The sequence below is a fragment of the Protopterus annectens genome, chromosome 5.part1 (assembly GCF_019279795.1).
Source record: "Protopterus annectens isolate FY-2018-M chromosome 5.part1, PAN1.0, whole genome shotgun sequence".
Taxonomy (NCBI): Eukaryota; Metazoa; Chordata; order Ceratodontiformes; family Protopteridae; genus Protopterus; species Protopterus annectens.
In genome coordinates, this window is record NC_056736.1 from 391,159,404 (window position 1) to 391,169,403 (window position 10,000).

General features: G+C 45.8%; 1 protein-coding gene across 2 annotated transcripts in view; it reads right to left on the reverse strand.

The window, feature by feature from the left end:
* Positions 1 to 10,000, reverse strand: part of RBBP7 (RB binding protein 7, chromatin remodeling factor) — a 917,024-nt gene that overhangs the window by 209,329 nt on the left and 697,695 nt on the right. The gene's annotated exons all lie outside the window — the stretch shown is intronic.

The window sequence follows — 10,000 nt, forward strand, 5'->3', positions numbered from 1 at the left end:
GGTCACAAAGGCTGACTTCTCTCCTAGCACCGGAGTCAAGGGCACCTGCCAGTAACCCTATGGTAAGATCAATGGTTGTAGGATACTAGCCCACCCAACTGCTCTGAGGACATTTCATTTGTCCCTAGGTGGCATGGAGGCAAGCATCTGCCCTGTGCAACTAATTTCCTGTAACCATACACAACCCAGTGCTGCCATCCTTTCTTTGGCACTAGTGATACCACTGGGAGGCCTGCAGGATGACTGTTGGGACTCCTGAATCACCTCTAGTTCCAACATCTCCCAAAATTCTCCTCAATCACCCCTAGTTCCAACACTCCTGTACTTCCTCTCCTCAGAGGTCTGCCGTTGACTCTCCACAGGTGCACTTATAAGGGCCTGCCTGATAGGGCCTTTGGGTCCTGTATCCACCTGATGCACTGCACCAGGTGGGTGCACCCTGATTCCCAGTGAACACTTCCCAAATTCCTGCAACACTGCCTTTCGATTTCTCGAACCTGGGTGCGGAGACAGCTGCTGGGACGCTCATACCTCTTTCCACCGAGGGCGTCAGCCTGAGCCACACTGAGGAGATCAGTCACAAGATCTCTCTCTCAGACGACTCCTGCAATCCACTGCAAATGCTCAAAGCACAAGGCCTTTCTATCATGGCATTTGCTCTGCCAAGTTAACCATGGCACACTTGTGCCCCACGCCTGGCCTGCCTGGCACTCTCCACCATGCTAAAATATCACGCACCTTTTTGCCACCTTGCAGGAGGTCCCTCCCAAGCTGCTTGCAACTTTTTTCTGACAGAATGAGAACCATCACCTGCTGCCCCATGTTGCTGGGCTAATTTCGAGTTACAGGCATTCCTGTCACATACCCACATCGCTTTCATTATTGGTCTTCGCCCGCTAGGTTCACCTGGAGCTGCCCACTTGAGTTCCAGAGCCTTGTCCTGAGGTTTAGGGACGTATTGCCACAACAGACTCCTTGTGGAAACTCTCACACTCACCTTCCCACCCTTTCGGCTCAAATTAAATCTAGAGGTCCCTCACCACTATGCCCACTTACAGCAACACAAAGGGTGAAAACACCTGTGGATTCCTGTAACTCTCTGGCAGAAAGCAAAACAGATGGGGTAAATATTTGTCCCGTCACTCCCTCAAACTGATTCGGCAAATGCCCATAATTATGGACTCTGATTGTAAAGAGTTTAACCTCTCAAATACTTAACATTAGTCCTGGGGACGGTAGGTGGTCTCTACATGCTTCACCCCACAGGACTTCTACAGACAAGCCAGCAGGATCCTGACAGCCGCAAATTGGCACCTCTGTCATGGACAGTATTTTGCTTGGAAACCCACCCTGCTTGAAAATCTCAGCAAAGCATTTGGCTAATCTTCTCAGCCTTCAATGGAGGACAAAGCCACTGCTCTTGTGTGGGTATCATGGGCAGCATAATCCTACAATCAATTAGGATATACTCTTTTCCTGTGGAACCTTTGGGTACCCAGAGGACCCATAATATCCATAGCTACTCCTCTAAGGAAATGAAACTCCTCAATCACGAGGCAGTGCTGCATCAAAGGAGCTCTCACCTTGTCTCCCTGCTTCGCCCACCATTTGGCACTGCTCACAGGTCCTGCAGTACGAATTTACCTGTTTACATCTTTTGGAAATTTCAGGACCCAATAGACGCGTTTAGCATAGTCACGCCTTTGTGCTTTAATGGCCCATAAACCTGCAAAGGGAATATCATGGAGCTATGGCTACAAGCACCAAGACGGTAAGTTTTAGGAACTACCAACTTTCGCTGTACTCCTCACCTTCTAGACTCCTCTCTAGGGTCCAACTCTCTGTGCAATTGTGCAACCCTTTTGTTCCAGGTATACACCATTCTCCTCCTTCGCGAGAATCGGGTGCCTCCCTAGCTACCTGCACCTCAGGCCCCTTGCAATGTAGGGGGTCTGAGAGCTGAGTCTGTCAACCCTCCTTGTAACCCTTCCCAGCTCCCTTCCACAGGATGTCTGGCATCCTCTTGACTTGATGGTGCCCGACAGCCTGGGTGCTACTAATTTTCACCTCTACCTTGCAGTTACCCTGTCCAAGGGAACATCGAGGTACCCACAAGCAGCTGTAGCTCTGGCATTCAGTCTCACTCTTGCTACAGGAGCATAGTGAAACTCCTGAAGTGAACTAATTTCTAGCAGCCCTGGCTGCAGAGTCACGATCAGTCCGGGTCTGCCTCCCCATTGCTACCAGATCCACATGCCTAGGCCTCACTGTGTAACTCGACAAGTACGGTAGCACTGCGCTCTCATCTCGTAAATCCTTCCCTCCCAGGACATCTGCAGGATGCTAGTTCCATGTTCCCGGTTGTCTCGGAAGGACGAACCCCACTATTGGCATTTTGTCTTTCCTACTACTGGCTCTTCACCTTTGTCTCACCTTGCACTCTGTGGGGGAAATCTGTATGCCACCTTGACCCCACTGGTTGCATTCAAAACATTTAACCCTAGCTCCTGGGCGTGTATACCTGACTCAGTGTCTTCCCTGCACTACTGGTGGATTCTGTTGGGAGCAGTCTGTGCTTGCCCATGGGTCTTTAGACACTGGGCCTGAGCAGCGAGCACTAGGGGTCCCTTTCCTGTGCAGGGCTGCCCTTCTTGCTTGCAGGTACAGGTCTCCCTTCTTCCCCAACTCCTCTTGAAGTAGCACACTATCACTTCAACCAGATCACCTCATGTCAATCGGGCAAAGTGCTAAGGGCTTGTCCCTCACCAAAAGGTCTGCCAGCCTTCAAAAGTGGTGACCTGACATCCACTCACCCAGCTATGATAATAAGTGCTCTCAGTTCAATATATTCAATAGTTACATTTTCATCTGCCTTGAGTCTACACCTTTCAAAACTTTTCCTATACATTTCAGGTGTTAGCTTTTAAAACATTCTAATAAATGTCTTTTTACAGCAGTATAATCAAAACGGTCAGTGTCATGCATTTTGCTAAAGTTGCGCCAAAGCTTTTACCATGGAGTAGGGGGCCAGAAACTGTACCCAGAGTCTCTTGGTCAACTTCATACTGTTTACATTCCTGCTCAAACATAAGGAATGGAGCTATCAAAATGATCCCAGTTTAAATTGTGGAAGAAATTTACTGACCTTTTTGTGCTTCTGAGTCCGGGTTACTCCTCCCATTAACTCCATGACTCTGGCGAAGAGTCAACATTCTCCTTCTCTATGCCTCCTCTGCCATTTGTTTTCTTCAGCCTAGGCTCCCTCATTCTCAGCTGCTTCTAGTTCCAAACACCTGGCCTCCAACTCTCAGTCTCTTCAGCTCCAGCTGGATTTTTAGGTCCACTGCAGAAAGGTTGAGCTGTCCATTCTCCTGAGAATATTGCATCTCCACTGTCAGTCTCGATTGCCCCTCCAGACAAGTTGCTGTTTTCTGATGCAGCTGTAATCAATGCTGCAATCAGGTCTGCCTTAGTCAGGTATCCATGCACCAGCCCCCTAGCCTGGCACATCTCTGCCAGCTGGCTCCTTGTCAGCTTTCCATACTCCTCTGCTGACATGCTGCCTGCTCACCCTAACACTAAGTTAACAAATGAAATAAAACAATTGTGATCTGAACTCCGAGTATACACTGCATGTCTGTTTTAGAGTACAAAACACTTTGAGAGATCACTGTACATAAGCTACAGGAATTTGCTCTACCCACACCACTACAAGCCAATTAGTGTGTGAAGTAGATCCCACCACTGCCAACACATGACAGTCGTGCCCTGGCCCAGCAATCAAGGAGCCTCAATCTTCACCACTAACACCAGGGAGGTTGTCTCTGAGAAGAGGAAAGGATAACGAATATACACAGGCAGAAGCACAATTTCCCTTAGGTGTACACAGAGATCAAGCAGTCAGTCTGGGGATGTGGTTGCTCCCTTGCTCACCAGGTCCCCAATAAGACTCCCCACTGGCACGGTTCTATGGAATCTACGGCTGAATCCCAGGGGGAACCTTTACTTTTGCAGGAGTTGGCCTCTCAGAGGAGTTAGGTCAGGCCGAGAGGTGCTTCTCAAGTTACTGTGGTTCCTTCCTTACAAAGAGGTTAATTGGCTAGCCTTCTACTTCAGTCACTAAAGGCCCTGCTAAGGCTAGACCACCTGGTGGCTCTTGGTACGATGGCCACATTCCTGGTTCTTCGGACTCCTGTTCCCAAAAAGCATATGTTGAAAATGGCAGACCATTTGATTACCTTGCTCAGGCGTTCTATGCCCCCTCCAGAGAAGAGCCCCAGGGTGGAGACAGATTTAGAGGGAATGGCACATTACTCAGATTACTCTGAGTCCTCAGCTGAGGATATTCAGGATTTTCCTCCTATTCTGATTCGGATGCAGAGGATTCCTGTCCTTCTGCTTCACCTCCAGAGGATTTTTCCTTTCTGAAACCTTGTATCCCATGAGGGCGCATTTCAAGTGGGAAGGTCAGGATTTTCAGATTCTCGTGAAGAGGCTTAGGGAATTTTGTTTTTGCCACAACATAGACCTTAATGGCTATTCCTCTGTTTTAGATGTTGTTCAGGATGTTTTTTCTGAAGCTTCCCTTAATCCCCTGATTCTTACCCTAAGCCAGACAGGTATTACAGGAGTTCCAGAGGCACATATTTGTATAAGAGCCCTAGAGCTGACCCTCGAAAACTATTATTCAAGGGCCCAAGGGTATCAGGGCTTCTGTGGTTAAGAATCCGTCCTTTGGATAAAGATTCTAGAGCGTTGATAGGTGGGGTAAAAAAAAGTGTACACACCTCTTTCTACGTTAGCTATGTGTGGGGCTTTAAATTGCCAATTCCATATGCTGGAAGTATCAGAACTTTCTGTTAGGTCAATTGCTGAAATCTAAGGTAGATGCTTTATCTGAGGGTATAGAGTGTAAGGAATTGCAGGACTTGGTTCATGCTTCAGAGATCAAGTTGGTAAACATGCCTTGCAGTGTGGCTTGATGCCCTTCTACTTTCAGGCTTCTTTCCAGGGGTAGCTGCTACTGGTTCAGCGTTGTTATCTGTGAGACATGCCTGGCTTAAGGATCAAAATTGTCAGGAGCATGTTAAAGCTCGGATTTTGGATGCCTCTTCAATCGGAAGTTCTTTTGGTTCCTGTGGAGTCAGTTTTTGAAAAAGATGGAAGACAAAGCCAAGTCTATGCAGACAGTTAAGGAATTTTGTGCAAGTGCAGCCCCCAAGTTTTTAGCAGGAATTGGCCTTCAAGAGGATGGTCTTACCCTTCTTCAGATTTTCAGTCTAAGGGCAGGTCCTGAAGACGTGGTAGGGGCAGTGGGCTCCCGCTGGGGTCTTTCAGGACCTAGGGATCAGAGTTCTCCGCACAATCTTCTGGTGAGGGCAGGGGCTGTCAGCCTTCAAATGAAAACAGACCCAATGACCTGTATCTCCAGCTGCCGATCCTTCCTTCTGGCAGTCCTCTAGGAGGAAAGTTGGCATTTTTCAAACAAAAATTGGCATTTGGTCACCCAGGACAAATGGGTGTTGGACTGCATAGTTTAAATCAAGGCTACAAGTTTTATTTTCACACTTTTCCCCCTTTCAAAGGCATGCCAGATTCCTCAGCAAAGGCGGGAGGCTCAAGAACAAATTTCTTTGCTTTTACAGATGAGGGCTATCCAGGTGGTACCGCCGTCAGAAGAAGGCCTAGGGTTTGCATTCGTCTTCCTTTTCCTAGTGCCAAAGAAAGGAAACACTTGGAGGCCAATTCTGGATTTGTCCATTCTCAATAAGTACCTAGACATTCCAAAGCTCAAGATGTTAACATTACAGCAACTTCTGCCTCTGCTAGGGAAAGATCACTGGATGGTAACTCTGGATCTCAAAGAGGCCTATCTTCACATTCCTATCAGGCCCAGCTGCAGGAGATTCCTGCTGCTGGCTGGCACTCCTCCTCATTATCAGTTCTCTGCATTGCCCTTTGGTTTATCTACTGCACGAGGGGTGTTCAAGCAAAGGTTCTGCATCCTGTAATAGCTTTCTTAAGACTGAGGGGAGTACAAATTTATCCTTATCTGGACGATTGCCTGATTCTTGCTCAGACAAAGACAAGTTACTTCAACAGCTACAGTATGTAATCGGCAAAGTTTTAAGGTGCCTAGGGTATTCTTGTGAAACGAAACAAAGTCCAGTCTAGTAAATTCTCCTCAGGACATGTAAGTTTCTGGTGTGAGACTGAATACAGCCTCTCAGATGGCTTTTTCTGACCCACAGGACAAACAAAGAACTCTTCATATCTATACTTCCAACAATTATCAGTACTGTCCAGGCTGACTGCAAGGGACAGTCCTTCAAACTTTGGGGTTCATGGTATCTTGCATTCTGGTACTTCCCAATGCCAAACTGCATAAGCACGGAAACTACAATGGTATCTCAAAAGTGTATGGACTCAACACTGCCACGATTTGGACTCTGTCATCTCGATAATACCTTGCATCCAGAAGGAATTTTTGTGGTAGGCACAGGAATGTCACCTAAACAAGGGATTCCTCTGTGACCCGACCAGAGTGCTTAGTCAGATCTTAAACGACCGGATGCCTCCCACCTGGCTTTGGGGAGCACACTTCAATGGGAAAATGGATTCAAAGACATTTGGCCTCCCAAAATCTACAAAGCATTTGCATATCAACATGAAGGAGATGTTAGCAGTCCAGTTTGCCCTGATGGCTTCTAAGGGCCTACTTTAACCAGGACAGGTGTGTTGATACAAACAGACAACACTACAGTCATGTGGTACATCAACAAGCAGGGGGGGAATTCCATTCTTATCCTCTTGCAGACAAGCTATGATATTGTGAGGAGACTGCTCTGGGTTTGCACATCACTCTTCAAGCACGGTTTCTGCCAGGAGCAGAGAACTCCTAGCAGATGTATTGAGCAGACAAATTGTGGATCCCTACGAGTGGAAATTGGATCCTCCGGGTATTTCATCAGTTGACAGTGGCTTGGGGAACTCCAGACACTAGATCTGTTCGCTTCCTCTAAATTTCCAACTACCAAAATTTTGCACAAAATGTTTCACCCAAAAGCTTGGAAAGTGGATGCTCTATCTTTCAGTTGGAACAACCTTCACGCTCTATGCTTTTCCTCCTCTGGGCTCTCCCCTTACCAAGGTTCTCTCTTGAAGGTCAGGCGGGACAAGCCTTGCATGATTTTAATAGCACCAGATTGGCCCAACAGCACTGGTATCCTCTGCTGAGGAGTTTGATTCAGGATCCTCCTTGGCCTTTGCCACAGCTTCCTCACTTGTTGTCCCAGTCAAGCAGTCATTTGCTCAATGTCAGGTGCAGTCCCTGCATCTAACGGCCCATGCGTATTCCTGTTTTAGAGCCCCTGGGTTCTCAGCTTCCTCAACAGGTTTTAGATGTCATTTTGAAGCTAGGCGGCCCAGCACTAGAAAAGTTTATGCTGGGATAAATGGAAGAGATTTTTTCTTGGAGCACAACAAAGGGCTTTTGATGTCTCGTACCTAATTTGAATTTTACACTGCAGTACCTTTTACTGAGTTACTAGACAAGGGTTTGTCATTTTCTTCTGTGAAAGTTCATGCTGCAGTCATTTCTGCTCACTATGATTGTGACCCTCCTTATTTTCTCACCCTTTGTTTAAGCAATTTCTTAGAGGGGCAAAAACATAAGACCCCAATGTAGAGCTCCTACTCCTTCCTGGGATCTCAATTTTGTGTTGGAGAAGCTTACTTTTGCTTCCTTGAACCTGCAGCTACGGCCTGAATTGAAGTTTCTATCATGGAAGACTGCCTTACTTGTTGGCTGCCATTACTTCTGCTATGAAGTTATGTATCTGAATTGCAGGCTCTCATGGCAGTTGAACCTTTTCTAATATTCCATAAGGATAGAGTTTCTTTGAGTACTAGCCCTACTTTCATGCCAAAAGTGATTTCTAATGTGGGCTTCTGAACCAGTTCATCCATTTGCCTACCTTTTTATGCTGATACCCAAAAATAAGGGGAAAAAAATCTTGCATTCTTTTGATGATATACTTACAGGCAGTTACGTTATTATTTGAGCAGAACTAAGGAGTTCAGACAGACTCATAACAGTTATTTGTTTCTTTTGCTTTGGGTTCTACTAAGGGAAAGCTGTTTTTGCTAAGCACTATTTCAAAGGGGATTGGTAAATTGTATTTTTTGTTTATTCTCATCATGGGAAGGATGTTCCTGCTGGGATTAGACCTCATTCCACTAGGGCTACTGCCAATTTCTACTGCTTTTGAGGGTGTAGCTACTAAGGATATTTTGAAGCAGCTACTTCGAGTTCAGTTCATGCACTTTTACTAAACATTACCATCTTCCTCTTTCTCCAAGTCCAGGGCTGGGTTTGTCAACTGCAGTCTTATAGGGCATGTTAGCAGTGCCCTAATGCTTTTCAGTTTGCCAGCCTCCCTTTTCCTTTGCTTTCTTTGGGATTCTACCCACAGGTTATGACTGCAGCAATGTGACGGGCGAAGAACATAGTACAGTTTTGTACCTACCATAAATGTAGATGTTCGAGGATCCACATTGCTGCAATCCTATTTTCCCTCCCTCCTTCCCCTTTGGTTTGGGGTGTGTGGTTGTTGTTTGTTGTTATTGTTCCTTGGGGATAATTAGTATTTTCTCCTTGTGGCTCTGGCCTTTTCCTTTTTAAGGTGCCTCTGACATCTGGGGCAAGAAAGAGCTGAGGATATGGCGCCTGTCATGCGCTACATTATTACCACTACATACTGACGTGCCGGCCCGGGCGCCCATGACCGACGCCAGCCTAACTCTTTGCAGTGCCTTCGGCCGACAGAGGACAGCGGACTACCCACAGGTTATGACTGCAGCAATGTGGATCCTCGAACATCTACATTTATGGTAGGTACAAAACTGTACTATACTAATAATAGTATCAAAGTGTACAAAGTACAAAAAGGGGGAAAACAAGGGCAACAGCAAAAATAGAAGCAGAAAAACAAGACAGAGAAAGGAGTTATACAGTTAGTTTTCACTTACTGAGACTAATATCTAAAGAAACAGATTTGTACTTAAACACGACTCAAGACAGATGGTAAACCACATCCAATAGCTAGAAGCAGCAAGAGAGATCTGAGGTAATTTGGTAGGTGCACTGTGGGTAAGGAAGAAGCTTGAGAGATTTGGTGGCTGTGAGCTTTAGCAACAGATCAGATCCAAACCCATTTGCTAAGCATAGAATGTAGATTGACATCAGATTGATTGCTTCTAACACTTCCTTTAGGTCTCTCAAAGTCATGGACAGGAGGGAGGATGGGAAGTTGAAGAATGAAAATGGACAACACAGATGGAACGTTATACTGAGTCCATAACTTCTTTATCTGATGCTGTCATTTTCATTCGTTCCTCAATTAATGGGACAGAGTCCCCAGCTACGGTAACCTTGGGTGGCCCTCATGGAAGGATGTTCTGGAGCCCTGAGGAACCAAAGGCAGCTCTATTTCTGGAAATAATGTCCAATTTGGAATGCGCAAAAAAATACTAGTAAACCAATATTTTCAATAGAAGCTCTAGCCCAAAAGGCTGTCAATGTAGACATTGACCTGGCTGAATGGGCTTTTGGTTGTCTTGGTAAGGTTATACCTTTCCAGGAATTAACATAGGAAATACAATCCGTTATCCATTTAACCAGTGCAGTTGCTTGAAACTGGTCTTTCCAATCTTTTACTAGTGAGAGACAAATAACTGATAAGTTTTTTCTAAATTCCTTGGTCCTGTGAAGGTACAAACTAAGTTATCCATGTGCGTCAAGATAAAGGTTGCATTCTCCTTTGTTTTCAAATATGGAGAAGAAACTTGTAAATTGATGACTTGGTTGATACTTGTTTCAGAGATAACTTTTGGTAAGAAAAGATTTTTGTGCAAAGTAACCCTGTCCTTGAGGATTGTCAAATACGGTGGTTTGGAATACTGTGCTTGGAGTTCAGAGACTCATCTTGCAGAAGTTATA